This window comes from Taudactylus pleione, unplaced genomic scaffold (assembly GCF_031769625.1).
Source record: "Taudactylus pleione unplaced genomic scaffold, aTauple2 ptg000036l, whole genome shotgun sequence".
In the NCBI taxonomy this organism is placed as follows: domain Eukaryota; kingdom Metazoa; phylum Chordata; class Amphibia; order Anura; family Myobatrachidae; genus Taudactylus; species Taudactylus pleione.
The window spans coordinates 11,996,172-12,019,074 of NW_028284438.1; the positions used below are offsets into that span (position 1 = coordinate 11,996,172).

Sequence of the window (22,903 nt, forward strand, 5' to 3'; positions counted from 1 at the left end):
CTGAGGAAATTTCCAAACAAAAACAGCAAATAGAAAAATGAGGGGAGAAGACAAAAAGACAAAAGCGGATGTGGCTACCAAAAACCTTTGCGTAATCCAGTGCAGGTATTTTTGCTTGATGATGGGGCTGTTATATGTTTTAACTAGTGGAACATTGAGACATACCTGTGATGATGTCACTTCCGATGTAATCAGCTGTGGGTGCTTTTGGCAAGTGGGTGGGGTATATATAGCAGTGGATTGTCACTGTGGTGGTTATACAGTCAGTGGACTGGTTGTCTTTGCCTGAAGAAGGTCTCATTTAGACCGAAACATCATATCTGCCTATCTTCAACTTCATATGATGTAACTATTGAAATAAATCCTTCCTTTGATCCTTTTACAAGGTCTGGTGAGCACGCTCATTTTTAAAAAGTTTACATATATATATATATATGTACAGTATACTGTATATAGATATATATATATATGTGTGTGTGTATTTATATGTGTAGCAGTCCAATCAACCGGCACTCCTTTAACTCCAAAGAAAAAAAGAGAGATTAGTACTTGCCTTGGTGCCATCCCCGGATGAAGAAAACAATCACGCCGATATTCAGCAACAGGCGAAACGGCGGCACTTGCAGGACTCAAAAAAAGGTTGAAGGTACTAAGTCAGTTTTAAGAGCTAACGTTTCAATCTCATTTAATCGAGGTTTTCCTCAGAGACCAACTGTCACAATACAAACAAAGATATATATAGCAGCAAGACAAAGTCACCCAGGTGCTACGTGATGAACATCCGGCATCGGAAACAAGGCGCGAATGGGATGACGTTATCACATCACGTCCTGTCCCACTCCGTCATGTCCAAGCCGGTGCAATACATGGGTTGCTATGGTGACAAATAAACCACCAACATACTGTATATACAAATAAGACAATACAATAGTTATAACATCAAAATAGACCCAAATATGAGGATCGATAATAGTACAATAATGTGTTGGATCTATCTTAGATCATATGTAAGAATGACATGGAAGAACTGCAAAGTAAAACACACATGAAACAGGCAGTATGAGAAAATACTACAGTACCATTAAGTGAACTGGGATCACTCGATACAATGTATCCAAATATAGTGGTACAGACTATATTAAGGAAAAAGACAGAAATGGCTAAATGGCTATAAGTATAAACAAATTGACAATAAGCCAAATAGAGCAAATAAATCTAAACGGACGAAAAAAACTGTAAAGTGCGGCTAAATTAAATACTGTATATAGAATCAAGAGCTAATAGACCTAAAGGGAGGGAAAACACAGGACATCCTAAATAGCGGCTAGTATTCATAAAAAGAAAGATAAAGACAAATTTTCATTTAATCCAAACGGAGTTACACAGTCAATCCATTTTGCCTCCTGTTGTAACAATAGTTTTTCTCTATTTCCTTCTCTCGACAGAGGTGGAATGTGGTCCACAATTTTGTAGCTTAGGGTAGCCAATGTATGCTTTTTTTGACAAAAAAAGGGTGAGTAAAATACCTACATTGGGGAGGAAGAACCCAGTGTTCTGCAGTAAGTGGTGTGGTGTACTGAATATGTGCTCACTAGACCTTATCCTTTTGGTCATTGAGTAAGTGGGCACTGAACTTAAGAAAGTGAGAAGTGAGATCAAAATTTTCAACAAAGAATTTATATCACAACTTACACTAGACAAAACAGAGCCCTGGCTTGAAAATATCAGAATACAGGTTAATAAGTACAGAACTAGCCTTGTATTTTTTAAAAGGAAAAAGCTATAATTAGTGGCAATAGATACTGTAGGAGGGATCAGAAACTAGATTACCATATACTAGATATGAATATTGATAGAAATCAATATATAAAAATTAATGAAAAAATGCAACAAACATGGAATTATTATATGAGAAATGTATAACAATGAGAAATAAATGAAAAGGATTAAGAAAACTCATGTAAAAATATTCTAGATAAAAAAAACTGTATCAAAAAAGTTTGCAACCAACCAATAAATCGGATCCTACATTAGTTTATCTGTATGTTTATACTTTTTTTCTTGAACATTCTTGATATTATAAATATATTGGCATGTAAATGTTTTAATTAAATGTTATTAAATTATTAATAATTACTATTATTATTATTATTATTATTATTATTATACATATATCCTTTAGTACAATATAAAAATAAAAATGAAAATAGCATACTGAGCACAAGGTGAATATAAAGTAAGCTTGCATTCATATGACAGCATGACATCAGAATAAAGTATTCTTAGACTCCCACTGAGCCTAATAATACCATTCAAAACTAAGGTAACACCTTGTACCAAAAAGAAATGAAGTGACATGCAAAACTGGCAGGTACCAGGAAACACATTTCATTCTGTCAACTTTTCTTTCAGTGCTTAAATTACAGGGTGTACACAAAGGATTTCACTGGATTTCTTTCAAGGCCAGAGGGAACATAGAGACGCTGAAGTCCTGTGTTTTTCTAATTTATGAAAGAGTATAGTGTATCTGACATACCTGCGTATTGTGTGTTGTTCACATATCAAAGTCTCTTACAAAGCTTACATCTGCGTGGCACAGAAAATGAATGACATCACTAGAGTACAGCATTACATTTTTGTGGGGATAAGAACAATAGCAATTTAGATTAGAGAAATCAAGACAACTATCTCAGCAGATCTAGCTTTTTAGTGAAACAGGCCATTTCACAAAGTATGACGTTCCAGCAATACAATATTCGAGTTTCGCTATTTAATTCACCATGCCACGGAATGCTATTAGGCTGTGTATTTGTAAAGTAACATTCATTTTAGTACATAGTATATGAATACTTCTGTGGTGGTTATAGTCAATGCTTTCTGCCATCTGAGGGGATGGATAGTGCAGGACTGGAAACACCTATACCCAGGGGCGTTTCTAGAGAGGAGGGGGCCCGTGTGCAGTCTCCGACATGGGCCCCCTCCTCTCCGCCCGGCGGCCAGCAGCGCACTGAGCTGTGCGCGGCCAGCGCCGGAGTTATAGACTCTGGGCACTAGAGTGTGCCCAGAGTCTAGAGTGTCTGCACAGGTCACAGGGAAAATGGCCATGGCGGCCATTTTCCCTGTACTGCGCATGCACAAATGATGGGAAAATGGCCACCGCGGCCATTTTCCAGTCATTTAACTGCGCCGGACGCCCGCGCCAACGTGCGACTCTGGAGAGGTAAGTAATATTATGGGTGCAGGGTGTGCGGTGCAGGGCTCCCCTGGACACAGGGGCCCGTGTTCCCCGCACACCCTGCACCCATTATAGATACACCCCTGCTTATACCCCTTTTACACCGAGCTAAAATCCTGGGTTGATGCGCATCAACACAGAATTTTCATCAATGTAAATGGATCCACCCGGGTCCCAACCCAGGGATCCAACTCGGGTATTTTGCAGGGTTAGCCACGGGTCATTCCCATGCCACCCTGCAGTGTAAATGGCACAATCCGGGACATGATGACCTGGATTGTGCCACATGCCTGGACGACTGGCTGGCTTCAGTTGCGCTTGGAGATGACGTCAACTCCAAGCGTCCACTTCAACGCTGGAAGAGCTGGGTGACTACAGACCCGGCTCCAGTGTGAATGGCGCCGACTCAGGAATATTCTGGGTCGGCACTGGGGAAGTTCCGGGTCTGATCTGGATTGGAACCCTGTTCCAACCTCCAGGTCAGACCTGGAACTTTGGTATAAAGCGGTATTATTAACAGATTTCACTGCTGTAAATTGTAGAATGAGTAGTTAGTGTAAACATGACTAATTTGTAGAACTGAGTGTAATGAGACTACAATATTTGCTATATTCTTTAAGATATCAATACATGTAGCAATGCTTTTCAGACTTGTGCTCCTGAAATGTGTTAACCACTTAACTTGCTAACATTTTTTTAAAAAAATGTCCACAAAATTGTTGATTTTTTTTATTAGCCAATTATCTAAATAAGAGTGGTTTAAATCTGTACCAAAAATGTAAAATCATGATTAAATAGCTGTTAATTACATTATGTGATAATAAAAAAATATTACAATTTTGGGGACGTTTTTGAAAAAAGTTATTTTATAGTTTAAAAAAAAAATGTGTTAGCTAGGGGGACAGGCTGGACAAAGTAAGGGGCAGGTATGCATATATGCATCTATATATATATATACACACTACCATTCAAAACATTGGGGTCACTTAGAAATGTCCTTATTTTTGAATGAAAAGTACTGTTTTTTTCAATGAAGATAACATTAAATTATTCAGAAATACACTCTATACGTCGTTAATGTGGTAAATGACTATACTAGCTGCAAACGTCTGGTTTTTAAAGGAATATCTACATAGGTGTATAGAGGCCCATTTCCAGCAACCATCACTCCAGTGTTCTAATGATACATTGTGTTTGCTAAGTGCCGTAGAAGACTAATGGATGATTAGAAAACCCTTGAAAACCCTTGTGCAAATGGGTTTGCTTGTTAAAGAAGCTATAAGACTGGCCTTCCTTTGAGCTAGTTGAGTATCTGGAGCATCACATTTGTGGGTTCGAATATAGATCCTGATTCAGACCCACTCGCGAGCGGCTGTCCGCTTGCAAGTGGGTCGATGTTCTGGACTGAGCATGCGCATGACGGAGGGAGCTCCGTCGTGCGCATGCGCCAGACGCGACGAGCGAAGGAAAGTCCTTCGCTCGTTGTGTCCGATCAAAGGGGGCGTGCTGTCAATGTTGATTGACAGCACGCCCCCTTTGGTAGGCGTGCCTCCCTGACGGGGGCGTTCCCACGGGAACGCCTCCCGTCAAAAGCCGGCCCACTGACATCACTAGTGATGTCAGTGGGAGTGATTTTGGCTCTGATAGAGCCAAAATCACTCCGGAGCTTGTGGTTGAAAACCTCAACCGCAGGCTCCGGCTCGCAATTTCGATGGTCGCGATGGTCTCGACCATCGCGGCCATCAAAATGCACGCTCGTATAGCCTGTGGGTGGTGACCCACAGCTATACGAGCGTCCAGAAGGACGCTCCATTTTCATGGAGGCCGGCCCTCATTCAGAGCGTGTGCTCTGCTCAGAGCGTACGGCTCTGAATGAGGGCCATACTCTCCAAATGGCCAGAAAAAGAGAACTTTCATGTGAAACTCGACAGTCTATTCTTGTTCTTAGAAATTAAGGCTGTTCCATGCAAGAAATTGCCAAGAAACTGAACATTTCCTGCAACGGTGTGTACTACTCCCTTCAGAGAATAGCACAAACAGGCTCTAACCAGAGTAGAAAGACAAGTGGGAGGCCCCCGGAGCACAACTGTGCAAGAAGGCATTAGAGTCTCTAGTTTGAGAAATAGACGCCTCACAAGTCCTCATCTGACAGCTTCATTAAATGGTACCCGCAAAACGCCAGTGTCAACGTCTACAGTGAAGAGGTGACTCCGGAATGCTAGCCTGCTAGGCAGAGTGGCAAAGAAAAAGCCATATTTGAGACTGGCAAATTAAAGGAAAAGATCAATATGGGCAAAAGAACACAGACATTGGACAGAGGAACATTGGAAAAATGTGTTATGGACAGATGAATCGAGGTGCTTGGATCACACAGTAGAACATTTGTGAGATGCAGAACAAGTGAAAAGATGCTGGAAGAGTGCCTGACGCCATCTGTCAAGCATGGTCGAGGTAATGTGATGGTCTGGGGCTGCTTTGGTGCTGATAAAGTGGGAGATTTGTACAAGGTAAAAGGGATTTTGAATAAGGAACGTTATCACTCCATTTTGCAATGCCATGCCATACCCTGTGGACAGCGCTTGATTGAAGCCAATTTCCTCTTCCAACAGGACAATGACCCAAAGTAGACCTCCAAATTATGCAAGAACTATTTAGGGAAGAAGCAGGCAGCTGGTATTCTGTCTGTAATGGAGTGGCCAGCGTAGTCACCAGATCTCAACCCCATTGAGCTGTTGTGGGAGCAGCTTGACCGTATGGTACGCAAGAAGTGCCCATCATGCCAATCCAACTTGTGGGAGGTGCTTCAGGAAGTGTGGGGTGAAATTTCTTCAGATTACCTTAACAAATTAACAGCTAGAATGCCAAAGGTCTGCAATGCTGTAATTGCTCCAAAAGGAGCATTCTTTGACAAAAGCAAAGTTTGAAGGACAAAATTATTATTTCAAATAAAAATCATTATTTCTAACCTTGCCAATGTGTTGATGTTATATTCATTTTGCAACTCATTTGCTAAATAGAAGTCAGTTTTCATGTAAAACACAAAATTGTCTGGGTGACCCCAAACTTTTGAATGGTAGTGTGGATATATATATATATATATATAAATATAGATAGATAGATAGATAGATAGATAGATAGAGAAGCACTGGAGAGGTCTGGTATGGCAAGTATGTGTGTCCCAGATTCCTTTTATATTTGTATTAAAAAAAAAACAGGAAAAGTCTGTTATGCCAAACAGACCAGAAGTGTCGGCTTTTGGTAAAAGCTGGATAATGGGTCCTGGGGGTGTGGATGTGAGAAGAGAAGGGAGGGCTCCATCCACAGGCCATTCCAGGTGTTGGGCCTTTCAGTCTGAGAGCAGACTGATTAGTAGTTGCACCTGGAAGTGGCTCAGATAAGCTGTGTTAGGTTTTGATTCAGTGTCTCACATAACCTGGGAAGAAACAGACACTGAGGTTTGTTCAGAGACACTGTGATATTTGAAAGTGATGTGTTTGTGGTAAAGCAGTAGGCCCTGTCACTTGTAGAGAGGGAATACCCTGTTTAGTTAGTGCCCAGACAGGCTAGGATTTATTTTTATGTTTTGTTATTTTGTTGTGCATATTGCACAATAAAACTGGTTCCGACCAGCTTGCACGAAAAACCTGGACTGGTGTGCTGTTTCCTGGTTGCTGTGTATAAGGAGATGTCCATCTACCCCAGGAGAGGGACCCCCCACCCCGACTATATCACTATATATATATATATATATATATATATATATACACACACACACAGTATATATGCACACACTGCCCGATCACTGAGGCCAGCACTGACTGGGACACATGGGGGGCAGAGCTGGAGCTGCTGGTTTTAGTGCAAACTCAGCTTCACAGAATCTGGAAGGAGGTTGTGGGGGTGCCACCGGCTGCTCAATCACTGGAAAGGACAGCTGCCCTACAGCCGCAGTGGGGGGGGGGGTTCTGCCGGATGCCAGGTCACTGTGGCCAGCAGTGATCCGGACACACTGGAGGGGGAGTCACAGGTGGAATATGGTTACTGAAATATTAGCTTCTGGCAGCCGCCTAGTGGCATTTCTGACTGGTCACATCAGATGCGACCATGCCAGGCAAGTGGTTAATACATTATTGTAGTAAATGAGAAATGAAAGTGCGCACAGTGGGGCTGATTCTGAGCTGGGAACAGAGCAAAAAACAGTAAGTAACTCTGAACCTTGGCATAACCATGGTGCACTGCAGGTGGGCAGATGTAAAATGCGCAGAGATTTATTGTTCATCCTGCTTCATATATATATATATACTAGAGATGTGCACCGACCTCCGTGTTTTGGTTTTGGTTTGATCTAGATTAATTTTAGTGTTTTGGTTTTGGTTCTGGTTTTGTAAAACCACCCTCACGTGTTTTGGTTTGGTTTTGTTGATAAATTACAAAAAAATGCTAAAATCACATAATTTGGGCCTTTTTTGTTTCTTCAGTATTAGTAACCTCAATAACATGCATATCCAGTCATTTCCAGTACATTTTGACCACCTTCCAGCTCACAATATTGTACACCAACATAGGTCAAAGTCTGGCTGGCTAAAGTAAGCAACAGAGCAGTGGCCCAAACACACGGCAGTTATTTCTGTTTAATAATGTTTTGCAAATTATTAATGTATTAGCAATAACCAATCAAACTAACTCACAAGTACGTTCAATAGAAAACAATACAAAACAGATATGTACTTAAAATCGTACGTGAAATATCCTTGTTCGAAACAAAAGTAGTCGTAGTTAACAAGCAGCAAATAAAAAAAACCTAAACCACCTACACAAGTGCACATACCCCCAGCACATGCTTATTTTCAGTGCCAAACCTGTATTTCCCTCCTGGGGGTGCTGGGCCACTGATGACTGACACTCTGTGCCCATGTAAAGCCCAGATCAATCAGCCTTATTGTTGAGCAGTTCCCCAAAATCTCCAAAAAAACAGCGTTCTGGGTCAGAAACAGTGGGGGTCAGATACAGTGCAGGTAACAGTGCGGGTCGGAAACAGTGCAAGCCAAATACAGTGCGGGATACAGTGTGGGTCGGATACAACGCAAATCGATTAAAGTGCAGGAGACACTGCAGGTTGGATACAGTGCAGTTTACAGTGCAGGTCAGATACAGCACAGGTTAGATACAGTGCAGGTTGGATACAGTGCGGGATACAGTGCAAAATGATTAAAGTGCAGGATACAGTACAGGTTGGATACAGTGCAGTTTACAGTGCAGGTCGGACACTGTGTGGGTTGGATACAGCACAGGTTGGTTACAGTATAGGTAAGATACAGTGTGGGTTGGATACAGTGCAGTTTATAGTGCAGGCAGGATGCAGTGTGGATTGGATAGTGCAGGTCGAATACAGTGCGGGATACAGTGCAGGTCGTAAACAGTGCAGTTCATAGTGCAGGTCAGATACATTGTGGGTAGGATACAGTGTGGGTTGCATACAGTGTGGGATATAGTGTCAGTTGGATACAGTGCAGGTCAGATACAGTTTGGGTTGTATACAGTGCAGATCAGATACAATGTGGGTTACAGTGCAGGTTGGATACACCAATAGCGCACTTACTGTGACAGCGGTGTCGGCATTGCCGGCAATGTCCTCAGTGCGGGGGTGCTGGCGGTGTCCTCAGTGTGGTGGTGCCAGCAGTGTGGTGGTGTCGGCAGAACGGGGGTGCCGACGGTATCCTCAGTGCGGAGCTCACTGCAGTGTTGGCAAAGCGGGGGTGCTGGGGAGTCCTCAGTGCAGAGCTGCCGGTAGCGTCGGCAGAGCGGTGGTGCCAGTGGTGTCCTCAGTGCAGGGGTGCCGATGGTGTTGGCAGTGCAGGGGTGTCCTCAGTGTGGGGGGCAGTAGTTCAGGGGTGCTAGCAGTGTCCTCCGTGCAGTGTGCCGGTGGTGTCCTCAGTGCATGGTGCCAGCAGTGTCTTCAGGGCAGGGGTGCCAGTGGCGTCGGTAGTACAGGGGTGCTGGCGGCGTCGGCAGCGGGGCCGGAGATGTCAGTGTGGTGAGGATGGCCAGTATCTTCCTTCCTGTGTCCATTGAAGTCTATGGGCAAGCACTTATTGTCTGACAGCTGTGACAGATGGCTCTCTCAGCCAATCAGCAGTAAGCCCATTGAATTCAACTTTGAAAATTGGCACCTTAGTCAAAACTGACAGCGGGATTTTGAATGTTTTGTCTTGGATAGGGATCTGGGGCAGGCATGGAGATTCGAGCTGTTTCTCAGATTCCCTTGGATCCCGGCATTTCGGATGGGCTCAGTTTCTTAGAGCCCAGCCCGCTCATCTCTAATGTGTATATATATATATATATATATATATATATATATGTGTTGTGACAAGGTCACTGGCATCATAGTGGAAGGCAGGTATATTTGCGCTAAATTCCTAGATTCCTGACCTATATGTTTTGAAACCTCATGAAGATGTTTGTGTTAGGAGCTTTTTGGGCTGTTAGCTTCACAGGAGGCTAATTAGGGCTTTCAGCTGTGTGGCTGTGTTTTAAAGCTGTCAGGCTGATCAGTATGGAGAGATGTTGCCTGGGGAAAGGAGAGTCATTTTGTGTCTCTCTGAGAGAAATAGGTCGCTGAGACCAGGTAAACTACATCTGGTAAAACTTCTTCTACCTTGTTTTATTAGTGAGCTAGGATTACTTTTGTGTTTAGTTAGTGCCAGACGGCAAGGTGTTTGTTTCTATTTATTTTTGTTTTGCTGCATAATAAAACTGGCTGAGGCCAGTTGCACCAGGCCAAAGTACTTTGTGTGGTTTCTCAGCTGCTGCGCATAGCCATCTACCTCAGGAGATGGTACCAGTTCCCCGACCCTGTTACAATATGAATCATCAAGCAAACACTGATGATTCAAATTATTGTGCTTATTTATTGGTCATTAAACCTAACATACTTCAATGTCTACAGTATCTGCATATATAAAGCGATTTCAATGGCCAGTGTGGAACTCTTTTCAAATTGGCCCAAATTTTCACATTTGTTGTCAAAATACAATCCGTATGCTTGTTAGCTTGTTGAGCTTCCAATTGAAAAACTGTCAGTGAGACTAAAATGGAAAATAACTTGACATATAACTACTGTACAGTTAACGTATCTAATTGGAAATATTGAAGAGATGTGTCACAGCACGCCTGCCCCCGGTGTCTACTTACCGGGTCCAACAGCATTGATCTCCAGGGACTCAGGCAGGGCAGCGGGCACGAGGTCCGCGGCAGCCGCAGTGGTGAGTTACGCTGACTACAGTTGCTGCACAGTCGCCGACATTCTCCCTCTCCTCCAGCTGCAGGATGCTGTTTCCTGCTGGTCTGCACAGACAGCTCCCATGGGGGCATACATGCCTCTGTGCAGAATTTAAAGGGCCAGGTGCGCCAAAACAAGAGCTCACTTGGGTGACCAATGTAAGCTCCTCCTATTTAAGTCTCTGGGTGCACTTCCTTCCCATACCATACTCCAGCCTTCCTGTCTCCAGTGGCAGACGCAGGATTTCTAGAAGGGGATTTCCAAATGCTTGATTTTAGAGTGAGTGTGGCCAGAACATGAAGAGGGCATAATTACCACTTATCCAGCTTTAATATGTTACATACGAAGTATATTGTGTGTCATAATTCCAGCATATACAGAACCAGCGGTCACAGTAAGCCATTAGATGCGGCAGTAGGGCCATCCTGCCACATCTAATGGTGCCCACATCTGACATAAAAACATTCAGCTCTAATGTTTTTATGTCTGATGTGGGCACCATTCCAGAGCATTGGAGCAAGTCTGAGAGTCTGGGGGAGCAGCAGAAGAACGTAGCGCTGCCCTGGACATATATCTACATAACTGTCTCCTTATGTACTGGATAGTGTATTATTATACAGTATTAAAAATTAGCCCTATTGATGGTCTATAGCAGTGCACCCCTAACAGTGAATGTTTTCCACATCTTCTAGTTGGTGCACAGGAATATTTATTACTGACTGACACATTTTAAAAGAGCCACAGGTGGTGCTAATTATTTCATTTGTAATACTGAGAACAAAATGCAACACTAGTAACATTCTATTATATTACTATTTCTATTGTGGTCATGGTGTTGGCTGGGGAGAGGGGTTTCCAGGCAGACGGAAACCCCCCCCCGCATTTGCCTCTGACTCGTTACTGACCCTTGGCTTGCTTGTGACCTGATTTCCCTCTCATCCCTGGTACTGCGATTGGTATTCCGATTATAACCTTGGCTTCTTTCATGACTCTTATATTGTCTGATTCCTGGTACCATCTAGTCCGTCTAATTCTGACCCGGCTTGTCGACTTCATTTGTATTCCTTCATTGTACACCACTCCTATTCAGAGTATGCAAGCACCTGTATTAGGGAACAAAGTCTGAGGGCTGTGACCTGCGTGTCGGACGCAGCTAAGTCTGAACCTCTTTGCGGGGGTCCAAGGTGAATAGCGCTGGCAGGTTTCACTCCACACCTCAGTACTGGGTCTCGCCAATCCCGAATTACGGGCTAGCATCTACTATCCTTCTGTGAGTTGTGACAACATGATGTTTAAAATGAGTCTGTGTAATACTTTTTAGGGTCAGTGCTATAGTTCATACCAGGGGTGGGGAACCCTTTTTCTGCTGATTAACATTTTGATATATAAAACATTATTCGCAGGCCACGCCCCCTCCGTGTTATATCACATGGGGACGGGGCCACAATCGCCGGTGATTATAGCAATGCCTGGAGTATCCTGAGGATGCTTTGGGGAGCTGTAAGGGCAGCGGTGTGAACGTCTGAAGCATCCTAAGGACACTCCAGGTGGCACTACTGCATAAATTCAGGCCGCAGGGTGCCATTATAGGCACCCTGCTATCTAGATGAGGCTAGCAGAAAAAAGCTCAGAGGGCCAGATCAAATGACAATGGGGGCCTTATATGGCCCTTGGATTTGAGGTTCCCATCCCTGGTTTATACAAAAAGACAGGAAAGAGAAAAATAGACCCAAACATAATAATATATACAAATTAAATATATGCACAATTCCTTGTGTATACTTCAGTATATGTGTTTTTTTTGCATTCCACTAGAGTTATTCACTATAGAGCTGGAAAACTCCAACACACAGAAAGCAAATTATGTAGAATCTGTTTCTTAAATCTTTTTTTTTCCTACTTCCCGTGTCACTTACTGGAGTTTTTATTCCATGTGTGGTTTAGGATGTTAGTGATTTGCATTTTGGAAATATCCTGTCAGTTATTTATGTTCTGACTGTTTTTACAGTTATGCATAAAACAGCTGGACTCCATACCAATGTCAATATAACTCAGAAATATTCTCAAACATATAGAATGTCTATAAAAGTATTGGGTGAGTTTGTAAACTGTAAAACAAAAAGTTACACAAAATAGAGACTAATGCCACCAACGCAGTTAAATCAAAGCAGTGTAAAAAAATATTTATTGAACAGCAGCATTCCCAAATACTACCAATCATTTTTGAACCTCAAGTCTATGGTAGGTTGGTATTCAAGCTGCTGCATTCTAAATATGGAAAATTATGACGCAAAACTCCTACATTGTGCTTATACATTTGTAACCATTTGTAAATGCACCTAAATTCCCATACTATCTAGCCAATTAGGCAGATGGCATTATGCATATCTCACAGCAATGAGTGTGGCGCAAATTAATGATCAGGCCACTGGTTCCCAAACTGTGCGCCGCGGCACCCTGGGGTGCCTCAGGACACTTGCAGGGGTGCCTCAGGTTGGTGGTCCAGCACCAAATCAAATTCTTTATGATCAATGTAATGTAAATATGTGCACAAACAGAAGCGCAAACCTGTCCACCACTATATAACCAAACCTAAGGATGACAAGTAAGCACAACTTCCTTCACTTCACTTCTTCACTACATTTGTTTCTGAATTTCTCAATAACAAACTTGTGGCTTAGGGGTGTCATGAAAACAATGCTGATACTCTAGGGTGCCGTGATTCAAAAAAGTTTGGGAACCTCTGGATTAGGCTGTTTCAGAAGATTTCAAATGTTTTGTTATTTATTTAAACTAGGGGTGAGCGGGTTCGGATTTCTGAAATCCGAACCCCCCCGAGCCCCCCCGATCCGAGTCCGATCCGAGTCAGGCTCGACTTTTCCCGCCTGACTCGGATCTGACATCGAGGCAAAACGTCATCATCCCGCCTTCCGAGTCTCGCGGGTTTTGGATCCTATATAAGGTACCCGCGTCGGCGCCATTTTCTCACTCGGCTGTGGACAGTGAAGAGGGAGGGTGGGAGTTAGTGCTGTGTAGTGTAGTGTAGTGTAGTGTAGTGCTGCTGTTGTCCACTACTTCAAAGTCCATAGGGGCTGGCTGTGTTGTGCTGTGCTGCTGTTGTTAATAGGGGCTGTGTCCACTACTTCAAAGTCCATAGGGGCTGGCTGGACTGTGTTGTGCAGTCAGTTCTCCATAGGGGCTGTGTCCACTCCAAAGTCCTGTGCAGTGTCCCAGTCCTAAAGGGGTGCTGTAGTGTTGTCCAGGGGGTGCTCTGTCCATCAGGGGTGCTCCCCCCAAGTGCTAAAAAAATAATATATTTTCTGTGTTTGTGAATTGTGTGCGCAGTAGCCGCACGTGCATCAACAAAGTAGTGCCAAGCGTGCGCCTGTGTCATAAGTAAAGGGCCGGCTGGCTTGACCGTTAAGGGTGCTGTAACCCCCGAAAGTACACTCCAGTCCAAACCTAAAAAAAAATTATTTTCTGTGTTTGTGAATTGTGTGCGCAGTAGCCGCACGTGCATCAACAAAGTAGTGCCAAGCGTGCGCCTGTGTCATAAGTAAAGGGCCGGCTGGCTTGACCGTTAAAGGGTGCTGTAACCTCCGAAAGTACACTCCAGTCCAAACCAAAAAAAAATTATTTTCTGTGTTTGTGAATTGTGTGCGCAGTAGCCGCACGTGCATCAACAAAGTAGTGCCAAGAGTGCGCCTGTGTCATAAGTAAAGGGCCGGCTGGCTTGACCGTTAAGGGTGCTGTAACCCCCGAAAGTACACTCCAGTCCAAACCAAAAAAAAATTATTTTCTGTGTTTGTGAATTGTGTGCGCAGTAGCCGCACGTGCATCAACAAAGTAGTGCCAAGCGTGCGCCTGTGTCATAAGTAAAGGGCCGGCTGGCTTGACCGTTAAAGGGTGCTGTAACCCCTGAAAGTACACTCCAGTCCAAAAAAAAAAAAAAATTATTTTCTGTGTTTGTGAATTGTGTGCGCAGTAGCCGCACGTGCATCAACAAAGTAGTGCCAAGCGTGCGCCTGTGTCATAAGTAAAGGGCCGGCTGGCTTGACCGTTAAGGGTGCTGTAACCCCCGAAAGTACACTCCAGTCCAAACCAAAAAAAAATTATTTTCTGTGTTTGTGAATTGTGTGCGCAGTAGCCGCACGTGCATCAACAAAGTAGTGCCAAGCGTGCGCCTGTGTCATAAGTAAAGGGCCGGCTGGCTTGACCGTTAAAGGGTGCTGTAACCCCCGAAAGTACACTCCAGTCCAAACCAAAAAAAAATTATTTTCTGTGTTTGTGAATTGTGTGCGCAGTAGCCGCACGTGCATCAACAAAGTAGTGCCAAGCGTGCGCCTGTGTCATAAGTAAAGGGCCGGCTGGCTTGACCGTTAAAGGGTGCTGTAACCCACAAAGTACACTCCAGTCCAAACCAAAAAAAAAAATATTTTCTGTGTTTAGCCGCACGTATATATCAAATCGATATAACATAAATGGAGGACCAAACTTTCTCCGATAAAAATAAAATAGAGAAAGATCAAGAACCACTTCCTCCTAGTGCTGAAGCTGCTGCCACTAGTCATGACATAGACGATAACATGCCATCAACGTCGTCTGCCAAGGCCGATGCCCAATGTCATAGTAGAGGGCACATACAATCCCAAATGGCAAAGTTCAGGAAAATGACCTTGAAAAAGACATTTAAATCAGCTGAAGAGAAACGTAAACTTGCCAATATGCCATTTACGACACGGAGTGGCAAGGAACGGCTAAGGTCGATCCCTAGTATGTTCATGACTAGTGGTTCAGCTTCACATGACGATGGAAGCACTCCTCCCACTAAAAAAATCAAAAGAGTTAAGCTGGCAAAAGCACAGCGAAGAACTGTGCTTTCTAAGAAGATATCACAAATCCCCAAGGAGAGTCCAAGTGTGGTGGTGGTTGCGATGCCTGACCTTCCCAGCACTGGACGGGAAGAGGTGGCTCTTTCCACCATTTGCACGCCCCCTGCAAGTGCTGAAAGGAGCACCCACAGTCCACTTGCTGATATGCAAATTGAAGATGTCACTGTTGAAGTACAACAGGATGAGGATACTGGTGTAGCTGGCGCTGAGGAGGAAGTTGGCGAGGAGGATTCTGATGGTGATGTGGTTTGTTTAAATCAGGCTCCGGGGGAGACAGTTGTTGTCCGTGGGATGAAAAAGCCCATCACGGTCATGCCTGGGCAGAAGACCAAACATTCCACCTCTTTGGTCTGGCAATATTTCTATCCAAATCCGGACAACAACTGTCTTGCCATATGTACCATATGTAAAGGTGAAATAAGTAGGGGTAGGGACGTCAACCACCTAGGAACATCCTCCCTTATACGGCACCTGCAGCGCGTTCATAAAAAGTTACTGTCAAGTTCAGAAACTTTGGCTCAGACCGTAAGCAGTCCAGGGACACCTAAATCCCGTTGTCCTGTTGTATCCAAGCGCCTGCAAACCACACCGTCAACTCCCTCCTCGTCAATTTCCTCCTTAGTCAGGATCGGAAGTAGTCCTGCAGGCCATATCACTGGCATGACTGACTCTCCTATCCGGGATTCCTCCGGAGGATCCTGCATTGCTACGCCTACTGCTGCCGCTGCTGCTGTTGCTGCTGCTGCTGGGAGTCGTTCATCATCCCAGAGAGGAAGTAGGAACACCACTACTTTTACTAAACAATTGACCCTCCAACAGTCCTTAGCGAGGAGGATGAAGTACGACAGCAGTCATCCTGAAGCAAAACGTATAACTGAGGCCTTGACTGCTATGTTGGTGTTAGACGTGCGTCCGGTATCCGCCATTAGTGCAGTGGGATTTAGACAATTGATGGAGGTAGTGTGTCCCCGGTTCCAAATCCCGTCTAGATTCCACTTCACTAGGCAGGCGATACCGAGACTGTACAGAAACGTCAGAAAAAGTGTCCTCAGTGTCCTGAAAAATGCCGTTGTACACAATGTCCACTTAACCACGGACATGTGGACAAGTGGAACAGGGCAGACTAAGGACTATATGACTGTGACAGCCCACTGGGTAGATGTATCACCTTACGCAGCAACAGCAGCAGCGTCACCAGTAGCAGCATCTCAGAAACGCCAGCTCGTTACAAGGCAGGCTACGCTGTGTATCACCGGTTTCAGTAAGAGGCACACCGCCGACAACCTCTTAGAGAAACTGAGGGAAATCATCGCCCAGTGGCTTACCCCACTTAGACTCTCCTGGGGATTTGTGATATCTGACAACGCCACCAATATTGTGCGGGCATTACATCTGGGCAAATTCCAGCACGTCCCATGTTTTGCTCACACAATAAACTTGGTGGTGCAGAATTTTCTGAAAAGCGACAGGGGCGTGCAGGAGACGCTTTGGGTGGCCCGAAAAATTTCTGGCCACTTTCGCCATTCAGCGACTGCGTGCCGAAGACTGGAGCGCCAGCAAACACTCTTGAACCTGCCCCGCCATCACCTGAAGCAAGAGGTTGTGACGCGGTGGAACTCAACCCTCTATATGCTTCAGAGGATGGAGGAGCAGCAAAAGGCCATACAAGCCTATACATCCACCTATGACATAGGCAAAGGAGGGGGTATGCACCTGACTCAAGCGCAGTGGAGAATGATTTCCGTGTTGTGCAAGGTTCTTCAGCCCTTCGAACTTGCCACACGTGAAGTCAGTTCAGACACTGCCAGCTTGAGTCAGGTCATTCCCCTCATCAGGCTTTTGCAGAAGCAGCTGGAGAAAGTGAAGGAGGAGCTAAGACGGAGCGATTCCGCTCGGCATGTGGGACTTGTGGATGAAGCCCTTCATTCGCTTTGCCAGGATTCCAGGGTGGTCAATCTGTTGAAATCAGACCACTACATTTTGGCCACCGTGCTCGATCCTAGGTTTAAAGCCTATGTGGTGTCTCTCTTTCCGGCCGACACAAGCCTGCAGAGGTGCAAAGACCTGCTGGTGAACACACTGTCAGCTGAAGCGGAACGTGACACGTCAACGGCTCCTTCTTCATTTTCTCCCGCAACTGGGGCTGCCAGGAAAAAACTTAGGTATCCTAAGCAACCCGCTGGCGGTGATGCAGGGCAGGCAGGACCAAGTTTGGACATCTGGTCCGGACTGAAGGACCTGGCAACAATTTCTGACATGTCTACTGTCACTGCATATGATACTGTCACCATTGACAGAATGGTGGAGGATTACATCGGTGACAGCATCCAAGTAGGCATGTCAGACAGTCCATACCTGTACTGGCAGGAAAAAGAGGCAATTTGGAGGCCCCTGTACAAACTGGCTCTATTTTACCTGAGTTGCCCCCCCTCCAGTGTGTACTCCGAAAGAGTGTTTAGTGCAGCCGGGAACCTTGTCAGCGAAAGGCGTAGGAGGTTGCTTCCACAGAATGTGGAGAAGATGATGTTCATCAAAATGAATTATCAGCTCTTCCAGGGAGACCAGCCTCCAGAACGTACAGAGGGACCTGTGGTGGTGGATTCAAGTGGGGACGAGTTAATACTTTGTGAGGATGAGGATGTACACACTGAAGAGGGTGAGGAATCGGTGGATGAGGAGGATGAGGATGACATCTTGCCTCCGTAGAGCCAGTTTGTGCAGGGACACATTAATTGCCAGCTTGTTTTGTGGGGGCCCAAACGAACCAATCATTTCAGCCACAGTTGTGTGGCAGACCCTGGCGCTGAAATGATTGATTTGTTAAAGTGTGCATGTCCTGTTTATACAACATAAGGGTGGGTGGGAGGGCCCAAGGACAATTCCATCTTGCACCTCTTTTTTTCTTTGCATTATGTACAGTTTGGGGCCTAGTTTTTCTAACTGCCATCCTGTCTGCCACTGCAGTGTCACTCCTAGATGGGTCACGTGTTTGTGCCGCCCACTCGTGTCGCTTAGCATAGTCATCCAGCTACCTCGGTGCAACCTTTTGGACATAAAAACACTATTGTGAGGTGTGAGGTGTTCAGAATAGACTGGAAATGAGTGGAAATTAAGGTTATTGAGGTTAATAATAGCATAGGAGCAGAAAAACCTACAAATTCTGTGATTTTAGCTGTTTTTATGCTTTTTTTCAAAAAAATACAGATCCAAAACACAAAACCCAGAACCCAAAACACGGAAGGGTGGTTTTGGCAAAACCAATCCAGATCCAAAACACGAAGAAAGATCCAGATCCAAAACCAAAACACAAAACACGAAAAGTGGCCGGTGCACACCCCTAATTTAAACGGTAACCTATTTATTTTCTACAGCTCCATTGCTTCTGAAGTACAGATTAACTGGGACTCTGGGAGAAGTTCCTTCTGAGGCACTGGAGCTGTAGAACATGCATAGGTTTGGATACATAGCCAAGCTTTAAGCAATTCTAGATCTGTTTCTGACAGCAGTACAATTCAATTACCATACCTACTGCCACAAAGCAAAACAGTGTCTCTCATTGAGGGGCCCTGGGCAATACAATATACAAATATACTGAGTGTGCATATACCTGATAGGTCTGTGAATGACATTGTTCATAGACCTATCAGATTGTCCCTGCAGCACAGCCAATGGCAATATATCTGAAAGATATAATGGTGCATCTGCATGTGTGTATAAGCATCCCCCAAACGCCCGAGCACTGGCCGCAGGGACCACCAACATTGATGTTGCCGGAGGGTTGTGAAGTCAGCACAGACATATCGAGCAGCTGATTGGTGAATGTTTGTCGCTGTTGCCTTTGAATTGATTGTGATCCTCTGCAAATTGTGGCGTGTGTGATTTGTCATATTGGTCTCTTTTCGCTTGAACTCGCAAATCCAACAATTCCCCTGACACCTACTGTAGTTAAACTACCAAGTTAAATTACTGACAGCGGTCACAGTGAGGACTTGGATGCACTGTGTTTGACAGTCAGGGAGCATTTGTGGGAGGTTATGGGGGGAGGCAAACGCGGCGTGTCAAGACCATTTTTGAGGCATGTCTTAGCCTGCAAATGCAAATTCATTTGCAGTGGTAAAGGCTTTGGATTGCTCAGAAGATCGATAGTGCAACTGATGTGTGACTGATGGAGCATCTATGTACGCAAGGGGTGAGATGGCATTAGTGGGCGACTGCAACATACAAACATTTGCATATTTTTGCACAAGCCCTGAGTGTGTTGCAGCCGCAACAGGATTTGTGTGCACCTCCTGAGTCAAGCCCCCTGTTTGGTCTCATAGGAATCCTATGACAGCTCATGGTCAACTTTTGCAATAGTGCACGAATGCTTTGTTACACCTCTGCCTACTACTCACACAAGCACTGTATAAACGTTCTCTTAAGAAACATAGATACTAATGTATTTTAATGACAAAGCATAGTGAATAGATATTTTGCGCACTAATGAAAATTCAGTTACTAAGTTACATGAAAGATCTTTTTTTTTCATCATTACAAATATGTTTGGAAAGAGACACAACTGTATTCATCGTAAACCCCTTCCACATGTAATTGTCAGCGTATAACAAACAGCCCTCAAGCAAGAAAACATGGACTGAGGGCCTGATTCAGCAAGGAACGCAGTTGCAAAGACACATGCAATCGGTTGATTGTTACGTTCTGCGCATGCGTATGCATCGCAGTGCGCAAACTAGCAATTGCAATGGAAACTGCGTTAGCAGAGGCTACGCAGACCTAGAGCAGAGTGATTGACAGGAACTGCCATTTGTGGGTAGTGATGGTGGTTGGTCGGGCGAACGCAGGCGTGCTGGTGCTTTACAACGCCATTACATGGTGGTGCATAAATTAGCCACTGCGACACCTGATGCCTCCTGAGGTCTAATAGCATGCGCAGAAGTAAGCCATTCCTGAGTGAGGTCTGGGCTTCCTCTGCTTATGGGTCCGATGTTACTTGATGTTACCGATTTGTTTTGCTATGTTGCCCAAGTATATGGATATGAGTAAGGGGAAGTGGGCGTCCTTATGTCAAGCTGCGTATGCAATGTGAATTCACACATTTAAATAGCACCACTGATATTAGCAATGCAGTTGTGTGCGTATAAGCAGAATGTGAATCTTACAAGCAGGGTCCTCTACCCTCTTGTGCTTCTCATTACTTTACTTTCATCTACTTCTTACTCCCCACTAGGGCACCTAACACTTGGTTGCTTTGCTCTGTTGCTTATCTGGGTGTTATGGTCGCTAATGTAGCAATGTATATTATCCATGTCCTTGTATTTTAATGTAGTGTAAGTCACTGGTCAACCTACTTGTTTATGTACTTTGTAAGGCGCTGAGGAACACTTGTGGCGCCATATAAATAAATGATAGCGATCCATGCTGAATCAGGCCTTAAGTCACTGTGAATAGTAATACTAAATTGGAGAAAAGACATATTATAAAAAAAGGAAAGATCCAGAGGAAGAGAAACTAATGGAAATATATAAAGTATGTGCTAATACATAACAGTTGTCCCAAAATATGATTCCTTTCCAAACTTAATAAATTTGAAGAAATAACTGATTCCATATGTTTGGCGCTTAGGATCAACAACAAAAAAACCCCATCCTCCTCATTATTTAGAAGTCATACACTATCTAATAACAGGAACTGTAATACTGTATATGTCTATGATGCATTCCCTGACCCACTCTGTAAAATGCATAAGGGCTAGAATGGTATGTCTCAAACAAATGCTTTAATAGAATATTTAAAAATACTAAATAAATTAGTTTCACTAAAACAAAACTAAAAAACATGTTTTCAAAAAGTAACTAGATTTTCTTGTACAACATACTGTTAAAAATGTGTTTGTGCCAAGCAAGTACTTTATACTTTTAGCACAATTTTCTGTTTTAGAGAAATGCAGAGTGGGAAGATGGTCAGTAGAAGGTTGGCTTGGAATGGGTAGTCTGTGCAGGCTTCAGCTGAAAACAAAAATAAACTAAACTTGTCTCCTATGTCAAAACCATAGCACATACAGTAATAAGTCTGGAAAATATATGTATTAGGCCAGCAAACATAATAATGCATTTCATGTAGACATTACCATGGCAACTGTTGGCAGTTGTCCTTGTTAGAGTAGAAACACAAAGGGCCTCATTTACAATGCACAAACTGGGTAAGGCAAATCTCAAGATTGATGCTAGTGTACCTAGATCTTTGCCAAAATGCAGGAGAGGAATTTTGTAAAACAAGAATAAATATTTTCTGCCTCCCCCCCCCCCCCCCCCCCCATTCCAAGTAGCTAACCAAGCACTAGTACTATTTAGCCTGAGATAGTTATCAGTAGAGCAGAGACAACAACCATAACATTTCCATGCAAAGCAGCAGCCAGAACTAGGCTACGTCAAGTTGGATTTCTCATTCTATAATAGGGGGACCCTATGCTCTGAGTTTCCTATCAGAAACCAGCTAACGAATGGTCAGCAAGTAATGAAATTCTCTAGGGGAATCAGGGCCTCATTCAGAGGCGGTCGGAGGATGCAAGCGGTCGCTCAGAAACTGGGCGGCCACTTGCATCCTGACTGCCCGCCTCTGTTGCGGTCGTTAGGCTGTGGGTTAACACCCACAGCTCTAACGACCACTCCGGTGATGGTCGCGATGTTCAGAGACCATCGCGACCATCAGGGCTTACGACGAGACCCTAGGGTAGGGTCTCCCTTGTCGTAAGCCCTGGAGAGCTTCTGGCTCTGTCTGAGCCGGAAGCTCTCCACTTACATCACTAGTGATGTCAGTGGGGCCTCCCCCAAATGGTAGGCGTTCCCATGAGAACGCCTCCATTTGGGCTGCCACCCCCCCGGCCCGCCTTCCAAATGGGGCGAGCTGTCAATCAACATCGACAGCTCGCCCCCTTTGGATCGAGACCCGCTATGACCGGCGCTGTCGGTTATAGCGGGTCTCACGCATGCGCACGATGGCGCCGTCGTGCGCATGCTCTCTGGGGGGCCATCGACCCGGTCCGAGCGCATCGGCGCTAACGACCGGGTCTGAATGACCCCCTCACACTTACAAAAAATGTATAGTTCCCTTCACAGGACAAACCAGCCACATGCTTTATAGCACTGCATCCATTTGTGGTGAGTGCCAGGAAACTAGTGTACAATCAAACATGGATTAAGGGGTCTATATACTAAGCAGTGTTAGGAGACAGAGTGAAAAGTGATAAGGTGCCAGCCAATCAGCTCCCAACTGTCATCTCACAGGCTGTGTTTGAAAAATTACAGTTGAGAGCTGATTGGCTGGCACCTTATCACTTTCTTATCACTTTCCACTCTGTCTCCTAACACTGCTCAGTAAATAGACCCCATAAACAGTATGAACAAAACAAGAAAGAAAGTGACTTACAGAACAAAACATTGCAGAACATGAACAAGGTTTATAAACTTTGCTGCACCAGTAGTCATAATACCCAAATGA

The 22,903-nt window shown here is 44.5% G+C and overlaps 1 long non-coding RNA gene across 3 annotated transcripts in view; it reads left to right on the forward strand.

The window, feature by feature from the left end:
- Positions 1–9,801: 9,801 nt before the first annotated feature.
- LOC148538836 (uncharacterized) overlaps positions 9,802–22,903 on the forward strand; it is a 137,534-nt gene continuing 124,432 nt past the window's right edge. For all 3 annotated transcript variants that reach the window (XR_015871425.1, XR_015871426.1, XR_015871423.1), the window contains exon 1: positions 9,802–9,860. This is a non-coding gene — a long non-coding RNA (uncharacterized LOC148538836). The remainder of the gene's footprint in view (positions 9,861–22,903) is intronic.